Source organism: Temnothorax longispinosus, chromosome 12, assembly GCF_030848805.1.
Source record: "Temnothorax longispinosus isolate EJ_2023e chromosome 12, Tlon_JGU_v1, whole genome shotgun sequence".
Classification (NCBI taxonomy): domain Eukaryota; kingdom Metazoa; phylum Arthropoda; class Insecta; order Hymenoptera; family Formicidae; genus Temnothorax; species Temnothorax longispinosus.
This window is the reverse complement of record NC_092369.1, coordinates 8,494,384-8,514,133: the sequence shown is the minus strand read 5'-3', so window position 1 is coordinate 8,514,133 and position 19,750 is coordinate 8,494,384. Positions and strand designations below refer to the sequence as shown.

The 19,750-nt window shown below is 34.5% G+C and overlaps 1 long non-coding RNA gene across 1 annotated transcript in view; it reads right to left on the bottom strand.

Moving 5' to 3' along the window:
• LOC139823360 (uncharacterized) overlaps nt 1-19,750 on the bottom strand; it is a 72,342-nt gene that overhangs the window by 52,373 nt on the left and 219 nt on the right. Inside the window, exons 2-8 of the long non-coding RNA XR_011734754.1 lie at nt 19,246-19,328; nt 18,581-18,676; nt 18,061-18,185; nt 17,761-17,801; nt 13,062-14,560; nt 12,696-12,807; nt 12,369-12,420 (exon numbers count right to left, since the gene is read on the bottom strand). This is a non-coding gene — a long non-coding RNA (uncharacterized lncRNA). The remainder of the gene's footprint in view (nt 1-12,368; nt 12,421-12,695; nt 12,808-13,061; nt 14,561-17,760; nt 17,802-18,060; nt 18,186-18,580; nt 18,677-19,245; nt 19,329-19,750) is intronic.

Below are 19,750 nucleotides of genomic sequence, written 5' to 3'. Positions count from 1 at the left end.
TCTTTAATGGTATACGTTCTGTATCGCGGGATGGAGAACGGACACTCCGTCTGTACCCCTTCTGACAATTTTCGTTTATTCCCCGAACCGAGGCGGATACCCGCATGTGCTTGGGGAACATCAAAGGGATTGCTACGATACGAAGCAGATGCGAAGGGTGCAGTCGCTGGAAAGGATGCCGAAGTATGTTCCTTATGTCATTTCGCGGGACAAAATCGTTCGGGGAGAAGGAAACGATTTAGGAAAAAGAGCACTCTAAAACGCGCTGTATATGCGTTTTCCATTTTTCGAGTGAGAACTAATTTTCGCTTATAGACACTCGCCTCCGGTAGAAACGATTGAGAGAGAAAATCCGGTAAACGAAGATTGAATTCGAGAGTTATCTATTATTATAAAGCTTTGCTCGTTTTAAAATCGAATGAGACACGCAAACTAGAGATATATTTTAAATCAGAGTGTTAAATGGAAATATAAATGGATTAGAGCGTACAGATATAAATAAATACTTACAATTTCTGAAATTATATTAATGATGAACATGGAGATAATTTAGAATAATATGATATGATTTAATATGATATGAATAATGTGATATGAGTAATTTGGATTTATTTTATCTTTATCAGTCAATGAAAACTAATTTTATTATTTTTACAAAGTACATATATTATCTACTGCAATTAAATTACTCAACGTTTAATATATTTTTCAATTACACTTATCTATCAAGAATCATTCTTCTTTTTACAGCTAATTAATTTATTTAAATTTTTCAGTATCTATCACGCTTAAAATAACAGCTTGAAATTACTTTTTAAATTAATTAAATTTAATTTTTTCTGTAGAAAACTTTTTTTCCAATAAACTTTGTACTCTATGAAAATTAACGGGATGGTGTCAATATCAAAGCTAGTTTTAGTATAAACAGCAAATTAGCCGAATTATCGATCTCGTGATGACGGCTCCCGGATGCGAGCACACATAAGCATTAATTAGTAGGAGCGAGAGTTACCGGAAGTGCGGATGAGCCTGTCAATGAACAAGCAGTCTAATTCGGTCATGCTAGCGCTTTCGGCTACATACGTGCGACACACTCGTGCGAATTTCCCATGTGAGCGTAGACACAGAGCACAAGTGTACACAGAGCACGTAAATGATACACAGCGTGAAAACGGACGCATTCGCGAAAGGACAAATTTGTAGTACAAACTTCCAGTTTCGTGTATCGTAAAAGGGGAATTGCAACTGTAACTACCTCGCGTGGGTACAGAGGAAAAACAGCGAATATTCTCAACAAATTGTAATAAAAATGCAGATTAATTCAATTCAAATGATTCCGTTTTACAATAATTCAATTTGATACCGTTGATAATATAAAATTTTATTTGATGCATAATTCAACTAATTTATCTAATTTGCGATAATACAATATTTACCTGGAAACTGACTTTTCCATCGGTACTGTTGAATTAGCGATTTGCGTTACTATTTGAGATGTTCAAAAATTAGACTGGATCGATATTGAATTAAAGTGATGAGAAAATATGACTGAAAGGACATCTACAAAGATAGTGTATCGCGTGTAATGACAGTAAAATCTATTATCCTTATATCATGCATAAAATAAATAACCCCATAAAGCTTATGTTAACTTGTCTTATAAATCACTTCGATGTAGCGATTATGGTATATTCATCGACCGAAGGTGGTGCAAGAAAATATCGATATGCCTTCGAAGCAAGCGATTTATATATCTTAGGATAAGGTAAAGACGATTTTTTCATCTATAGGAAATCCACGGCTGGCGTCGATAACCACTTATCTCTCAGAGGAGTTTGGCTTCAAGGTGATCCGGGATAGCCAGGTCCCTTGTGATACGCGCGCATCTAAAACTACCAATATTGAGGCAGGCTAAGTCCTTGGAAAATTGCTTTAGTTATCGCGTAACATCACACCTATTATATGCTATCATCAATCGGATAACTCGGCGTTTAAAGTAACGAGACTTATATTATAATTTAAACGCAAAAGCTATAATTTTATCAATTAATTAGTTTCTAATCATAGGTTAATTTAAATCTTTTCTAGAATGCTAGCACTATTTGCAATATAGATGAAAGAATATTTAATTTACAACAATTAATTGACATTGATGAAACGCTTAATTGCAAACGATATATAATATACCATTTAAATCATAATTTATTCGCATGCGTAATTCTTAATTAGAAATTAATTAGAAAAATATTAAAAAGCGGATTGCATATCCTTCAGAATGAATTGTATCACATGTCGAAGTAAAATAAAGTTCTCACGAGAAATCGTGGGAATGATATTCGCTTCTTTGTAAGTAACGTTAGATTACTTTGTTCATTTCCGTTCTTGACAAATATCCCGTATCTTTCCGGCGACTTTTTATTAACTAAACCCAGAGTCTCAGTGGACGAGAGTACGACAAAGCGATCCCGTAATATCGTCAATTGAATCCTCGTGGATAGAGTGCAGCGATTTGTAACGGGATTTTGAAGCGGCTGTCTTGCTCGGGCCGGATAATGGCGTACGGATTTTTCAGACTGACTGAAATCAGGCAGTACTGAAAGGAGATTTTGAAAAGGGATCGCTGGAAACGTGAACGAAATTGCGGGGATTGTGAAGACGGCGATAAAGGAGATGAACCATAGTATCCTGTAGGCGAATGTTTTATCTAACAAGCCAATCCATATAGATGTTTCTAATATCTTTTTGATAGTAAGCTTGAATTGTAATTAATAATACATGTCTTGTCGAAAATTTGAACAAATGATTGACAGGTAATTTTAGTTTTTAATAATCATTATTTAACAAATAATGACTCTCATTGCAAGAAACAAAAAATATATAAATTGTTAAACTCGCGTATAATATGTATGTATATGTTTCCAGATAGATTTATCATAATAGATTTATCTGAATAAGGAAATAACGAATTTTGTAAAACCCTCTTCAATAATTTTAATGAAGAAAACATAATAATAAACGACAAAAATAATGATGATAATAATAATAATAACAACGTCATCTCCAAACTGATTAGTAGACAAGACACACCTGAGAAGAGCACTCGTGGTGACTTTGTGACTCAAAATTACAGCTGTAAGAGACCCGGCGGAGGACGATCGACAAGGATTCTAACAACCACGCAGAGTACCCTTCGTAACCACGAGAGCTTTTTAATTAAAGCGCAATTCTACCGGCCTCGAACCTCCACGAATTTCAGCTTACGTGACTGGCGAGAGAGGAACGAATGGAAAACAAGGTATTTTCACGAGAAGTTATCATAGTCGATGTATTGAGGAAAGCATCCTTATGCGGGAGAGCGCCTCGAAGCATGTCTGAGGATCTCGAAACCGCTGTGTCATTCAACCTAACTACATTACGCCTTTTCGTTATACTCACAACAGAACTTTCTCCTTGGCTCGTTCTTTTTTGTTCGGAGAAGTTTGATCAACGACAAAACCGATATAAACTCCCCTCTAAAGACGAGGTTTCTTAGCCAACGTTTGATTAATTTTTTGTCGTATTACAAGCGAAGACATGAAACTGTAGGATACCCAGACTACACGCGTATCTAAAAGATATGTCAAAGACGCCTTTTTTTAGGATGTCTTTAAGATTAGATTGAAAGATATCTTCAAGATTTTCTAAAAAATTGAGAAATTATTTTTTGCGCGTAAAACATTTCTGCAGCATGTATAGATTTTATATTATCGAGTGCAACATTTATTGATATAAAAGAACATATGATGGCATTTAAAAACGTAATAAAATCTGCATTAATGAAACACTTGTGTGTCTTGTAAATAAGAAAGTTTCTCCACAACTATTTCTATATATATGCTAAATTCTCGTATATTAAAATATAGATACTAAATACTCATATATTAAAATCCCATGAACTAAATTAAGAAAATTTTAAGAATTGCAATTCAAACATAGAGATTTTATTATCTAAAACTCTATAAGCATTTTATTTTCTTAGAATTTCCTACATTTCCAAGACTTTTTTAAATTCTTTCAACAATACAATTTCGAGAATTTGAAATTTTAAATTGTAAAAATTAAAAGAATATCTACAATCGACAAAATTATATAGATTTTGGTTAATTAGAAAATATATTGACTAAAACAATATAAATTGAAATATTCAATATAATATAAAAAAAGTAATAGTGTTAGGTACGATTATATAATTTTACTTGTAAGGAAGCCATAAATAAACTTATATTATAACACATTTGTTTAATTTTTATAAATGGTAAGAGCTAATTAGAAGAGAGCGATGGCATCTCATCCTACAGTGTCAGTGCCATATGCGCATAAATCACCGTGTGCTCGCTCGTCGCTGTTTTCCAACAGTTTTCTGTGACGAATAAAAACGTATTTTACGTCAAGAACTGTACTGCTTGTTTGTACGTGACAACTAGTACGATTCCGGTTGTTGCATGATCATAGCGCGTCACCATGGCGTACATGCGACATTTTAGCAGTTTATACGACGCTCTTGCTCTGCCTCAAAACCGAAACCTAGTCAGGTCGCGTGACCTGTAGTCACTAGTCTCTCAACTCCTTCAATGTTGCCTTTCGAACAATGCTCGTTAATCACTTATAACTTTCTTAAGTAGTTGCAAATTGTTACTGCATTAAGGGTAATTTATACGTCGCGTGTAAATTAACTCCTTGCGTTAAAATTTCACGGGAATTTCACAATGTTTATTTAATACTATTAGGATAAGAGCAGAAACGTCTCAATTCCAAAGTGCTATTTTAAAAATATATTACATCACATAATTTTTAAGAAATAGACAAAATAAAAAGATCTCTTTGCGTTTAAAATTGATTCACGTCATTTTAAATAATAAAGTTAATATACATAAAGTTGAATATACGTATGATTCTAATATACGTGACATATTTATACATACATATGTTATTTATAACTTAAAAATAATAAAATGCATCTTAAAGTTATAACAGCTATAAAAACGTTACATAAAATGGTTGAGAATTAAGATATTATTTCAAGCATAATAACTTATCGCCGATAGAGTTTTTCGTGTAGCGTACAAATGCCCAAATAAAATGCTAATCGGCTCGTTACAAACGCGACATGGCTGTCAGCGGTAATTTTATGCGGAGTCCAAATTATGCAGCTTTTTCTATCGTGAAGCTGCCAGGGAATATTAATTATCTCACGGCTTCTGGGCAGTTTTGAAGCTGCTTAAACGTCGTCGCGGCTCTAACGCAAGTTGTTATGAATTTCTCGCCGTTTACAGCGGAAAGAGAGAACCGAGGTTTATAGGCAGGGAAAACTAGAGAGAAAGAACAAATCAAAGAAGAAGCTTGTAAGAAAGCGACCGTGCTCCTAGTCATCAAAGAAGTAATTAATACAACCCGATGACCCGGTTATTCAAAGTTAGTTTATTCAAGATTTAACCGGTGGTTGAGCCCATTAACAGGTTTCCGCACGTAAAACAAAGTTGTCAGTCGCGAGAGTCCTGAGCGCGAAAGACCAATGCACGAGATCGCGATAACCTTCGACCTCGCCCTTCTACCCACCTCCGTATATTTAACTCGAGAATCTCTCGGATAGTCAACTACCGAAATTCCAAGCGGTGCGCACCCCGAAATTATCAGGTTAATTGCCCGCGAGGACGCCGAGGACAATGCCGGTGCGAAATAGTTAAGGAACACGTACGATTAAGGAGAATATTTATTTTGATGATTATTATATATTGTCTATTATAATATAAAAAAGCGATATTTTGTGATAATATATAACGATCTTGAGAGAGAGAAATTGAAAGAATTTCGAAGAAAACGCTGTTTTGTAGATTGCAATTTTATATTTAAAAATTGTATTGTGAATATAATAACTGCATTAAACATAATATTTTACTATATATCAGTTTTATGTGTCTTTTACATATCTTTTATATTTAGATAAAGAGGAGTTTTTTAATTATCTTTTTAATTTTCTTTTGCGACATAAAAACATTATTACGCTATATTTTAAAATCAACCATATGTCGATGTTTGAAGTTGTAATTTCAATCTTCCCGTCATTGTAAGAATTTTAATTTATTACTTCGAAAGGGTTTAATTAAAAAGCCACTATATCATTGAGTTTGTAAGAAAAGTCCGTTGGAAACGGTAAAATCAGAGCGAGCTATTTCTGGATTAAGAGAATAATTACTGAGAGAGGAAGTGAGATCAGCATACGATCTTTCCAATGTAACTTCTACAAACAGCCGATCCACGATATTAAGGAGAAAAGATTGAGTGCTTGCTGCAACTCTCACTCTCTTCGAGGCTTCCTTCTACCCGTCTCGTCCTAAACTACGCCGAAGGGAAAGGAGTGCTTTACAGACAACGCGAAGCGAGGAAAGCGGACCGAAGGAAGATAGGAGAGAAATGAACCGAGAAGAGGAAGATCGTGCGGGGAGAAAGAATCAGCAGTAGAACGGAGAAATCTATTCAAGGAGTCGACTCAGTCTCGAGGCTGCGGGTTTCTCAGCAATTGCCTTTGATTCTTCCGGTTAATACGAGGAATCTGAATTCCGTGGGTTCTGGCCAAGGGAAAGAACAATAAGGGAAAAGTCTCGTCTGCGATTGAAGGAGTACTCATGTGTTTTCAACGAAACACTGGTTACTTCGCCCTCCTTTTTCACTCCCTCGCTGTTTCTCGTCCCGCTTGTCTTATGCGCTGAGCTAAGTGATAAAAAGGCCAATCGAGAATTTAGTATAGCGTCGACCAAGGATGTCGCGGAACGACGACGACGGCGACGGGACATTTACGAAGCGGAGAGATTCAGCAACGTCCATGGAAATATCTCACCGATCGCGTTTGAGAAAATGTTTATTGCAACGTCTTCGGTAAAACGTATTTCTTCCCGTCGGCGAGCAATTTTTTTGTCAACGTGCGCGAAGTCGCGTCCGGCGTTCTTTGTAATTTCGGAAAGTGGGTGAGCTAAATGGATTGCGAGGACGTCTTGCGGACCTGCGGGCCTCCTAAAATGAATGAATCTGTCAGATGGATTTATGTGATCCTTTGAAACTCGTTGCCCCTGAAGATTTGTGTCGCCGTGCAATAAGAAGCTCTTACCGGCACATAATTTCAGGAACGCCCGGGCGCTCCCGTAATCGTTAAGGATTATCCCGTTCGACGTGTTCGCACGCGGATCGATAATCGAATAGCTCGATCACGTTTGACCGAGCAACGTTGAGCTGGCTGGTGTAATTGTATAACTGTGGCGAAGAACTAGCTTCTAAATCTATCTAGAAAGTCCGCAACTAAGGAAATAATCGACAAAGTAGAAATGAAACACTCGTGGACATTGAAGCTGATAAACTGTTTTCCTGTACGTTTAACGCTCTTCAAGTTCTCTTTGCTATGCAAAGTTGTGTTAACGTGCTTTTATCCGATTTTATGCTACTTGGGGATTATTCAGTGACAGGGAAAATTCCTGAAATCGTCCGACCTATATTGAAAGTAGAAAACAATGCCGACAATTACGAATAATTTAACTGCTTCTAAATGCTTTCGGGACGCATTGCATTTTCGCTGAAAAGCTCGCTTCAAGCGGATAATTAGCGCAAATTCGTTCTGACGTTAGCACGTGCTCTCTCTACGGGACAGCTGCAGAAAAATTGAACTTGACATTTTGTCACTGTTTCGCACGGTTTCTAGTGACAACATAATTCGCGCGATAATCCGAGCGTCAAAAAAGGAAACTCATCGTTCAATCTACGTCCGGGCGGATAATCGTCATTTTAACGGTCCGTGCTGTTAACAAATGGAGCAACGAAGAAAGAAGGCGCGCTAAGTTCCCTTTTGCCGGGCGAACAACTTCCGTCGAATTAGTACGTGCGATACGTCTTTCGGGATGATGGAAGAGCTAGAGAACGATTTTCGGTTCTACTTACAGCCTTCGACCAATTTGCGCCAAAGTTACACGTCTATTCCGGAGTTCTTTAACGTGTGCGTATCTCCGGCGATTTATGAGATTCTCCGGAATGAAGAAAAATGTGGCACACGTATTATAATCAGTACTACCGTCATTGTTTTAAACAGATGTTTAAAAGATCGATGATACATCGTCTACGTGATAACGTTTCCTGCTCCTTTGCCGAATAAATTGCGCGCACATGCGCCTTTTGTTAAGAATTTTCTCACGTAGAAATTATTTCGAACTTTTATACAGCTAGAAATATATAGCATTACTGTCTGCAACACACAAGTGCCTGGAGATGCACGAAGATGTTCAAAAATATCGAATTTCCGATAACTTACTATTAATGTTAATTGTTTTTTAGTGCAATGCAATTTATCTTTTAATATTTAATAAATATTGAAAGGCAACAAGTATAAAAATATATAGATTAAATATTATTGTATATATAATATTAAATAAAGACAATACTCTGTATGTACAATAATTCTATGCCTTAAACATTGTAAAATTATTATTGTAGAAAATTGTATCTATGGTTATTATAAGAAGCGATATTGCAAGATATCGATATTCTTAGCAAAAATATCCGTGCACGTTGCATATCAATATTTTTTATACATATATACAGTATATGGTATATGACTTATGGTATTGCGAATCAAGAAGATTATCGATTTTCTATTAAAACATAAGCGTCTCTAACACAGACACGCACCCATACATGTGTATGTATGTGTTTGTACATACATGTTGAGCCGAAACCGATATGAAAGGCGCATATGCGCAGCCCGTGAATTCCATGGGGGAATTAAGAGAAACCCCTTTCTTTCCGGATACAGCCTCCCCCTTTTCCGCCAGGCTGTGTGACCTTATAGTCTCGGTAGATGAAAAATTGCCAGCGGTCGCACCGCGCGAAATTAGCGACAGCAGAATGGAGGTGGCGAATGTGATTAATGGTACCGTAAATTAGCAGAAGCCATCAGCTGGCTGTTTCTTTTTCCGAGTTTCTGCAACGCGTCCCACAAGGGCTGCGAAATGAGGGTGAACTGCCAAAAGCAGCTTGCGGAAATGCGAATCCTCGCGAGATAAGAACGTGCGCAGATCAATAATCCCGGACTGTCTCCTCTCTTAATTTCCGAATGTTTTTTCCTCTCGCGATACAACAGAAATCTATCGATACATCGTAAAGCTCCTAAGTTTACTGAAAGAACGTTTTAAAAATAAGCATTTAATAATTGAAACCAAACGTGCATTCATAACACTTAAATCATGTTGTTTTACCATTTTCCTATATATTTAATAAATAAATACTTTATTACTGTGATTTTGAGCTGCGATTTAAGATCGCAGGCACGATTTTATGGTCGTTCTGCATTAGTCGTAGTCGTAAGAGTCGTAAGAAATTGACCAATCACAGTCTATTATTCTTCGATTGCAAGCAGACTAATAGACTGTAATTGGTCAATTTCTTACGACCCTTACGATTGCGACTAATGTAGAATGACCATTACATCACATGCGATTTTGCGATTGAAAATCCAATTGCATATATCTGGGCTTATCGCATTGCGATTCAACAAAAGCATTCAACAAAAGGACGAGCATACAGTAACAAATACTGTATGGTCGTCTTTAGCATGATTATTATTTTACATTCTAGCGAATAGGGTATTGATATTTTTGGCTACGTTCGAAAACTTTACTCGGGTGCACATTTATGGATGCACGACGAAGAAAAACTTTAAATCTTTTATATAAAGTAATAAAAATTAAGATTTATCCAATAAAATGTCTCCGTTTGCGCATGTATTTCATTATAGACATATATCTAAACTATTTAAATGCTTAAAACTTAATATCTATGTTTTGAATCAGCTGACTCCCACGTATCTAGAAATGGTCTTTAAAAAAAGATCAAAAATTAAAGAAAAAAATATACACGTTTATAAGAACTATTCGAACAAGATATATCGACAAGAACGTGTAAACTGATTCTTGATTTGCATTTATTCTCTTAATGGTCTATCGTTAAATCCATGCATATTTTACTATTAATGAGTGTCATCATTGTAAAAATAATATTAATATTACTATTAACGGGAAAACATTTAATGAGAGAAAAGTAAAATCTTCTCTTAGAATATAATAATTAATTTCATGATTATGAAACATGGTAGTCGTCATTGACTTATTGCAAAAACTATACGACTTCAGAAAACCGTCAGGAAAACGCGGGATTAAAATTATAAAAGGAATTAATTTTCTTTCATTGTAAAATTACACCCCCCCCCACCATTTCTGCCTACCCGTATGCTTACTTATTCGTTCCTTACCTGAATTTTTAAAATTATAATTAATTAAATGTTCTTCTATTGTCGAAAATCACATACCTATATCCCTATACCTACCCGTACTTTTACTTATTTGTTTTCCTACCTACCCAACTTTTATCTAATTTTTACCCATATTCCTATCTACCCGTACCTTTATCCAGTATACCTATGATACGACCGCGATTACCCGAAATCAGAAAAGCGTGCGTATACTTAGTTTTAAATCGGAACCGTTTACAAGTTATATTGGGAGTTAAATTTAATTTACGCGAGATAGAGATTTCTAATTCGAGACGGCATCTTTTCCGTCTTTGATTATGTGCAGTATACAAGATAACCTTACATACGGAAAAAAAGGAGTCGCAAAATGTGGACAACTAATATTTTTTTAGCTGCAAGAGCTATATTTTTAGCAATAGTCCAATAGTAGCAAAACTTGTTACTATTGCTAAAAATATAGCTCTCGCAGCAAAAAAATGTTAGTTGTGCATATTTTACGACTAGATTTGCTACGGCAGCTAATTTTTTTCCGTGCAGGTTTATCTTTACCTGTTTTCTTTTTAACTTTTATTGGTGTAACACACCAACCTACCTTGATCCTCTTCGTTTTCTTTCTTCTGGCCGTATTCTGGCTTCATATAACCAGAGACTGGCAGCAAGGAGAAATACTCCTGCTGCCGGCTAAGCATCGCTATATAGCAATAAGCGATAAGATTTTACGCTTTTGCTTGATGCGCGAAACACGAACGCGTCGCGAAGAGGCCATCACATTAATTAAATTAATTAAATACAAAATTAACAACAAACAATAACAATAATAATTCCATCAATACGCGAATTAATTGCGCATTTATTCTTTACACGCGTTTATTCTCTCTCGTAGCAAATAAAATATATTTCCAGTAATTAAAATACATAATCGAATTGGAAACAAACCGAATTTGAAATAAATCTCTATGCCAACTTGTGTTTTGATTCGAAGAGATTTGATCACGGTTATGAAATTTATTATTATATGTAAACTTTATAATGTATAGGTACAATAAAACTTTAACTTGAAAATAAGTAAAAATTGCTAGACGCGTTATCCAATAAAATCTAGAAGGCCTATATATGCGTATCGATTCGAACGGTTTGTTGCTGAAGCTCATCTCAAAAGCATGCAGAGATGAGACATTCAGATGAATGACGTAAGATCCGAGAGAGATAATAAATTTCACACACAATTAGAATTGATAAAAATCTCTCTTTGTAAATACAAATTATTAAAATTGTTTTTCATACAATATATCAATTCAAAATTATTTTTAAATAATGTTCGAAATTGATTGATTCTAAAATAATTACTACAAAAAAATCATCTATTTTATAACAAAATATATATTGGATCTTACGTCATATTACTACTTTAACTGGGATAAAATCCAGTTATCAATTACTCTACGCATGAATAAGCTATAACAGTTTAGACTAAAGTCAATGCGTTAAAATAAATAATATTAATTAATAATTGTAAGCTTGTTTTTATGAAAAAAATCTATAAATTATATAAAATATGAAATACATACATGTTACCTAATACTAAAATATTTTTTATCATTTTATTATTATAATATGTATGTATTATAATATATATATATATATATATATATATATAATCGTGATGCAAATATAAAACATGATGCAAATTGAAAGAATGTCTTACAATTAGAAAACAACATATATTATATATATTATTTTTTTGCACCGACTTATATAAAGTTTAATCCTGGATACATTCTCGTTTGACTGAGTATATTCTCGTATGCACATTAAATTAATCAATAAATACACATTAAATATATTAAAGAGACGTCCAGGATTAAATTTATCCTAATCTGTTCTAACTGATCCATTTTAAAGCAACGGATGTATAGAATGCTACTTATGTGTAGACCTTTGTATTGTTATCAAATTGAATACATTTATCTAGATATGTGGTATGTATATTTGATAAGTTGCCACACATCCGTTACCTCAATAAATATGTTAATTCATCACTCACCGACCCTGATTCGCAACAGCGGAATTATATCTGCCACGTAGCTACGTTGAATCTGTAACATACAAATATAAAATTCATATTAACAGTGTTTAAAAAAACCTAATGTTTTAAAATATAATTCCTACGTGCATCGAACTTTTTATTATTCAATTAGATATTTATTTAAGTAATTATACATTTTTCGATAAAGATTTTTACAAAAAACAATTTTTATAAAAGATTGAATTACTCCTTTTCTTCTAACAATTATTTTTAAATCATGGTAAAATAAAAAAGCTTAAATAATAAACAAAAAAATTACTCTTACACAAAATAAAAAATATTTACCGCAAAGTTGTTCCGCTGGCGCCCGATGCCTCTTCCAGGCCTTCTCCTCCACTCAGGCTGTCCTCTCGGGTGGTCAGCTCCCACGATGCGACACTTTCCGCGTCGTTATCTCCTGAAACATATAAATAAATGATTTGATATTAAATAATTCTTATGCGCATCAAACTTCTTATTTATCGTTCAATTAGACATTTTTATTTTAATAATTATACATTTTCCGAAAAAGATCTTTAGAAAAATAAACTCTTATAAAATTTTAAATTATTTCTTTTTAATTATTATTTCTAAATCATTGTAAGGGAAATAAAACAACTCAAGAATAAAAACAAAAGAACTACTTTTACACAAAATAAAAAATATATTTACTGTAAAGTTGGTACGTTGGCGCCCGATGCCTCTCCCAGGCCTCCTCCTCCTCTCAGGCTGTCCTCTCGGGTTGTTAGCTCCCTCGATGCTCGACACAACTCCACCGGCATCACACGTATACGCGGATAACTATAATCGCGCAATATTTAATACGTCACTCCCGAAAACGTTACGTAACGACCGAGTTTGTTCTTGGAAAAATTGCCCGCGATAACCGCGTTATCTCAACGCGTTCAGAGCCGGACAACTGACTCGATTTGCCCGATTAAGGACTTAGCCCCGCGTGGCCAGTTGAATAGTGTTCGACAGAGAGAAGAGAAATCCTCGAAAAGTAGAAAGCGAGCTCTCTACAATGAGGATCATCTCCCCTCGCCACCGACACGTCATGGTAGCACCCTTCCACGCGCAGTGAAGTCAAATGATCTGGGCAGTTCTTGTTATGCGATCCTGGCACCTTTCCGCACAGGACCACGCACGAGACAGCCGTCACGTCTGAGAACGTGGAAATTGACGCAGTTATATGCTAATTATTAAAAACCGATATTTTACGCGACGATCCCGAAACGCGAATTAACGCCCGATTATTTCCGCGATAACCGCGTTATCTCGACGCGTTCAGAGCCGGACAACTGACTCGATTTGCCCGATTAAGGACTTAACCCCGCGTGGCCAGTTGAATAGTGTTCGACAGAGAGAAGAGAGATCCTCGAAAAGTAGAAAGCAAGCTCTCTACAATGAGGATCATCTCCCCTCGCCACCGACACGTCATGGTAGCACCCTTCCACGCACAGCGAAGTCAATGATCTGGGCAGTTCTTGTTATGCGATCCTGGCACCTTTCCGCACAGGACCACGCACGAGACAGCCGTCACGTCTGAGAACGTGGAAATTGACGCAGTTATATGCTAATTATTAAAAACCGATATTTTACGCGACAATCCCGAAACGCGAATTAACGCCCGATTATTTCCGCGATAACCGCGTTATCTCGACGCGTTCAGAGCCGGACAACTGACTCGATTTGCCCGATTAAGGACTTAACCCCGCGTGGCCAGTTGAATAGTGTTCGACAGAGAGAAGAGAGATCCTCGAAAAGTAGAAAGCGAGCCCTCTACAATGAGGATCATCTCCCCTCGCCACCGACACGTCATGGTAGCACCCTTCCACGCACAGTGAAGTCAAATGATCTGGGCAGTTCTTGTTATGCGGTCCCGGCACCTTTCCGCTCAAGGACCACGCACGAGACAGCCATCACGTCTGAGAACGTGGAAATTGACGCAGTTATATGCTAATTATTAAAAAAGAACGATATTTTACGCGACGATCCCGAAACGCGAATTAATGTTCGATTATTTCCGGCGAACTCGGACGGCAGAGAAACGACGGAATTCCGAATAATCCGACGACTTCGAACGACACTCGCGAAAGTAAAACGCAACGAACCGTTGTTTATACAATCGGCGATGATTGAATTTAGTTTCCCCGTTGTTCGGTAAAAGCCTGTAAAAGATAAGATTACGCGTACGTTTAGGTCGGTGCACTTGGTTGAGATATATAGGAATACAAGTACGCGAGAATAGAAAATATACGAGAATAATATATATATAATTAAAAGGAATGTATATAGAAATATGGGAATAATTTTCTTTAGTATGTGTGCCGTAAAATTATTTTTAAAAAACAAATTGAAAAAACAAATCAGAGTAGAATATTACATGTTTTGTTTACATAATTTTAAGTGATTATTAACAAATTTTAGTTCGAAACTATTCCTAAAGAAACTATTTTTTTCAGGAGCTCATATTAGTGAGTACGGGAGTTAGTCTTTTCGAGATACCTAAGCCAATGTCTAAAAATTAAATATTCTCTCATATCACACTGATTAATTTTATAACTCGATTTTTGAATCGAAGAAATAGCATGGGCGTTGTCGCCAACTAATGCCGAAATAATTGCTTTCAGAAATCCGAGTTTAATACATTAATTCTGGTTCTGCAATAGGGACCATTAATTTTTAAAGAGGCGGTAAGAATTACCCATGTACGTACAAAGATCGTTACGATTCATCGCCCAGCTATCGCTTCCAAAAACGGAAATAACATGGTATTTATTAAATATTGCACAAAAAAATTCAGCATTTAACAAATATCTAATAACATAGACGCAGAGAAAATTAGCGCAGGTTAGAAAATTATCCTTTAAATAATTTACTACCGTCGAACCAATTTATCAATGTGTATTTAAGTGTAAGCGTATGTTTTCTTACTTATACTTTCAGCCAACGTATTCTAATGGGCTGGAAATATAGATAAGTAAAGATAAATAGTTTCATAGATATCAGAAAAAATTATGGAAACAGTTAATTCTTGGTTACATTGCTGAAATGATGAAGAAGGTATAAGAAAAATTAAAATTGTATTAAAAACAAAATATTGGCACTTGAAAAATATAAAGTTTTTCTACAGATTTCACAAAAAAAAAACTAATACAGGATATTTATACATATATGCAAAATAGAAATAAAGAATTGTTTTAGATAGGGAATAAGTTATTGAATAAATTAGGCATGTGTTTCCTTTAATCCTTTCTCCAAATATTCGTTCGAGATTAGATATTTTATACATTAGTGCAATCAAGCTACATGTATATCTATATGTATATAAAATAGAAGTATTGTAATACTTCTATTTTATATACACATATTTAAAAATATATTTATATATATACGTGTAGCTTGATAGAACTAATTTACAAAATATTTAATCTCGGACAAATATATTTGAGGAAGGGATTAAAGGAAACACATGCCGAACTTATTTAATAACTTATTCCCTATCTAAAGACGATTCTTTATTTCTATTTTGCATGTATAAATATCCTGTATTAGTTTTTTCCAAGAAATCTGTAAAAAAGCTTTATATTTTTAAAATGCCATTATTTTGTTCTCATTACGATTTTACTTTTTCTTATACCTTCTTTACCATTTTAGCAATGTAACCAAGAATTAACTGTTTCTATAATTTTTTCTGATGTCTATGCGGAACTATTTATCTTTAGTAAGATACAACTCTACATATAGATATAAATATTTCATTTTTGTTGTCTGAATTCTATTGTCCAGGAAAAAAAACTTTACATTCTTTTAAGTTAAAACATTTAATATATTATTTTTAATAATATTTAAAATAAGTATAGTTTAATAACTTTAAAACGGGTCTTTATTTTAATTCTATTAATAAAAATATTAATAGAATTAGATTATCAGAAAAAATTATGGAAACAGTTAATTCTTGATTACATTGCTGAAATGATGAAAAAGGTATAAAAAAATTAAAATCGTATTGAGAACAAAATATTAATCAAATATGTCATTAGACTCGTAAAAATGTCAACAAATTAATAAACGACGATACGAGTCAGGCGCGGTACGTGGTGCGTAAGTAAAGAAATTAATAGTTACAGAAATAACGAATTACAATGTATATAATATAATACATATATATTCCAACTTAATAAACTGCGCGCCGATTATTTGTCGGACTTGAAACACAGCTATTGTAACATTAGGCTAACTGTTAGGTAAATCGCGCAGTTTATTAAGTTGGAATATATATGTATATTATGTACATTGTAATTCGTTACTCCTGTAACTATTAATTTCTTTACTTACGTACCACGTACCGCGCCTGACTCGCGTATCGTCGTTTATTAATTTGTTGACATTTTTACGGTAGCATATACATAAAATAAATCAGATGCAATATACTGCGTTACTGAAATATGTATTTCTTGTTTTCATAAGAAAGATAATGCTTCTATTTATATACACATGTTCGAAAAGTATTTATAAACATATACTGCTTGCATCAATTTATAAGATATTTATCTCGAACGAATATTTGGGGAAGGGATTGAATAAAATACATGTCTAACTCATTTAATAACTTTTCTTTTTAAGACAATTCTTTATTTTTATTTTACACATACAACATGCTGTACTAACTCTTTTTGTAAAAAAAAAGTGTAGAAAAGCTTAATATTTTTTTAATGCCAACATTTTATTTTTAATACAACTTTATTTCTTTCTTATTCTTTTTTCATTTATTTTTTTTTCTTTTTTTTTTTTTTTTTTTTTTATTTATTTCATTTATCAGCAACTTCAATGTAACCAAGACCTATTTATTTCCATAATCTTTTTCTGATATCTATATAACTATTTATCTTTATGAATTGTAAGATACAACTCTAGATATTAGTATCTTTTCCTTATTTCTATTGTATGAGTTTTATTGTCTAGGAAAAAAAAATTTTACTTTTACATTCTTTTAAGTCAACAGATTCAATTATTATCTTTAATGTATTTGAAACGAGTATAGTTTAATAATTTTTAAACGTATTTGGTCCTCATTTCGATTCTATTTTTATAGTTAAATAAATAATCATTACTCTCTATTTATTCTTTTTTGTATACCTGGGCGAGTGCAGTCTCAAGCACATCAGAACACCAAATTAATAAGTAACGCAAAACGAGTCCGAGATAAAATATCTGTCATAAACATTTATAGTTTATCCATTTTAAGATAATGGATCCATGAAATTCTATATTTATTTTTAGTGTGCAATTATAATTATACGTAAATATAATCTCATACAATTTTCACAGATCCATTACCTCATTAATAATGTTTTTTGTCACTCACCGATTGACAGTGGAGTTGTCAGCCACGTAGTTACGATGATTCTGTAATACAAACATGATTCAAATTAAAACGGCGCTAAATAATCAATGATTCAAAAAATAATTGTTACATGCATAGAATTTTGTTACGGCTTTTTAATTAAATATCTATCGAAATATAATTATAAACTTTTCAAAGGGATCTGTGTAAGAATAAATTTTTATACAGATTATTTTTTTTTCTCTTTATTATCTTTAAATTATTATCTTTAAATCTTTACAAAATAAAACTAATTTTACGCAAGTAAGCGATAATGCTTACCGCAAAGGTTGCTCCGCCGGCACATCGATTGTTCTCATAGGCCTTCTCATCCTCCTCTCGAGTTCTATCATCTAGACCTTTTTTTACTTGCATTACACAATAGACGAGTTATATACAAGACTGATCTGTAACATACAAAAAAATTCAACTAAAAATAATGTCTAAAAAAATATATGGAAGAATAACTTTACACTCAAGTATTACTTTATTCGTAATTTAAATAAATATTTAATAAAAGAATAAGGTCTTAATGAAAATGTTTTTTAGATATCAATTACTTGTTTCTTTTTAGATATAATTTAAACTATTATAAATTTGAATTATTTAGAAATATTTTATATATTAACAATTAATATTTTATACATATTTATTAATATTAATTTTGTCCATAAGTAATTTATTAAACATACAATACACTATTATATTATACAGTAATCTGAAAACAATAGATACTGCGCAAATAAATATTTATTTCTATCAGTAACAATTAATAGAAGATTATAGATTATGAAATGCTCACCTCTCTCGCTATTTGTTACATCTGGTCCTCGCTTTCTCGGCTCCGGCTCTCCCCTTCTTTCCGCATTGTTATTTCTCCGGCACTCACATCTGTTTCCTGAAACAAGCAAAGTATTTATTGCAATTAAACGCGATTAAAGTAATCACTAGAATACAATCATCGCGCAGGGCTTTGCCACACTTTGTGCGATACTCTCGACATTAATCAGACGCGACGCGTACTTAATTATATTGCGACAGCGGAGAAAAATAAAAGTAGAAGATGGCACTTTCGACATCAGCGATATTTATTCAAATAAAAATGCAACGAAATGTATTTAAGATGGCGGTAATGCGGTAAATGGTTTCTCGTGCGATCGAATTCGCACACCAAGGCTACGTTCGGAAATGTCATCCGGGTACACACGGGAGTGTATACTCCCTTCTCCTTCTAACTCGCTAAGATAGAAAGAGAAGGGAGTATACTCGTGTGCGCTCGGGTGACGTTTCCGAACGCAACCCAAAAAGCGACGGCGGCGTCGCTAGATTGATCTGCGCGATGGATCTTCGACCGAATAACAAGGCTCTCGAAATACGCGTTCGAACGGATTATCAATATCCGAGCGTCGAATCTATACTTGACGATAGATATTACAATGAATACAAAGTTTATGATGTTATACTTACCAATTAAATGAGTCGCGACGCCACTCGTCACGGAGTCTCGTTCCGGAGCCGATCCGTCTCGTGCATTCTGTCCGTCGCGCGTTCTGTAAATGGGAAGGGGAGGGGACGTAATACGTCATCAACATGGCGGAGGCGCGGCGCTTCGTTTCTCGCGCGGGCAACTTCTCACGCCAAGAGCGTCACGGCGCCGCGGCGTCACGCGTCGCTACGCGTCCCGCTCTGAACTTCACGATTTACGCATTTTCCATACTTCGAGTAACAAATACTGTATGCTCGTCCTTAGCATGATTATCATTTTACATTGATATTCTTGGCTGCGTTCGAAAACTTTACTCGGGTGCACACCGCGCCGTTCTATCTTTTTGTTATTCACTAAAAGTTGAACAAGGACAGAACGACGCTGGGTGCATCCGAGTAAAGTTTTCGAAAGCAGCCCTTGACACAGGGATATCCGCAATTGTCCGCGCGATGCATTTTCGACCGAGCAACTACCGCGAAATACGTA